We start from the raw sequence: 1,308 nt of genomic DNA on the forward strand, positions 1-1,308 counted from the left end.
GACGTTGATTAATGGCAGAAGAAATGTAAATTTTCAGTTTCCACGGACTCTCAAGATAAAGAAATAACTCAACTTTGGTGGCCATTTTCTCGCTAATTTTACCTCTGAAACCAGATGATCCTCTCCTCCTTCAATCACACATAGCTCGACTTCTATTCAACATAGATGGATAGTATTTTCACCAAAAACAAGGAAAAGGGGCTGGCCTTAAGATAACACCATCAACTCCGTATGCCCCAAAATTGACGAGAGCCTAATTCCACCGCGTCGTGCCACAAATTGTTTATGCTTAATATTCTGATCTTTACAGCCATTTCTCGGTTCCTCTCATGCCTAAGATGAAAGGTCTTGATACCTTTGAAGGAAGAGTTATGCACAGTCACAACTATCGCAGCCCCGAAGAATTCCGAGATCTTAGAGTTGTCATTCTTGGGGCAGAGGCCAGCGGTCAAGACATATGCGTGGACATGAGTCCAGAGGCTAAAAAGGTGAAATAATTTACCAACACATCTAATTATATATTTACACAATAGCCTGAGCCTTTTTTCTGAGAGAAAGGGGGGACAGGGTGAATACTGAGTGTTGATCATTGGACATGCAAAATCTCTCCAACTACAGCAATGGTAGCAAGATTGCTGAATATCAATGTAAGAAATCCTCTTCTAGTGAGGGAAGGTATTAAATAGACTGCAGTACAAGAAAAAAAAATCGCATTATTTGCAAGGATGATGATGATGGTGGAGATGGTGGTAGTAGTAATGGTCCAGTCAAGGTAGACATTTTATAGCAACTTCTATCCCACCGGGTGTTTTTTTTCGTGGCGTATGTTCAATAGGACATAGAGATTCGTTAAGCTAATTTTCTTTTGGGTTTTTTTTTTTTTTTTTTTTTTCTAGGACACACCAAAGGAGTGCAGGCATAGAATTTGGAAATATATATTATATATAGAAAGAAAAGCTAACATTTCTGTTAGACAACAGATGTCATCTTTATAGTCCATATCTTTTGTAGTCGTATGACAAAAGCAATCCTTGCTGCTTCAATCTCAGATATACCTGAGCCACAACAAGACGCCACTGTCCACTGATTTACCTGACAACGTGGAGCAAGTTGATGGGATGGTCGTAATATACAAAAAGTAGGTCATTTCTCGTTTGTCGGAATAAATGCAAATGTGTTAATTAAGCCCCAATCGACAAGGTTTAGATTTTTTGTTTTTGTTTTTCTCTGTTTTGTTTGTGTGTGTGTGTGTGTGTGTGTGTGTGTGTGTGTGAGAGAGAGAGAGAGAGAGAGAGAGAGAGAGAGAGA

At 39.1% G+C, this 1,308-nt stretch overlaps 1 protein-coding gene across 1 annotated transcript in view; it reads left to right on the plus strand.

Moving 5' to 3' along the window:
- Positions 1 to 1,308, plus strand: part of LOC101850619 (flavin-containing monooxygenase FMO GS-OX-like 4) — a gene marked incomplete in the record, with an annotated part of 64,880 nt that overhangs the window by 55,554 nt on the left and 8,018 nt on the right.

Source organism: Aplysia californica, unplaced genomic scaffold (genome assembly GCF_000002075.1).
Source record: "Aplysia californica isolate F4 #8 unplaced genomic scaffold, AplCal3.0 scaffold00018, whole genome shotgun sequence".
NCBI lineage: Eukaryota > Metazoa > Mollusca > Gastropoda > Aplysiida > Aplysiidae > Aplysia > Aplysia californica.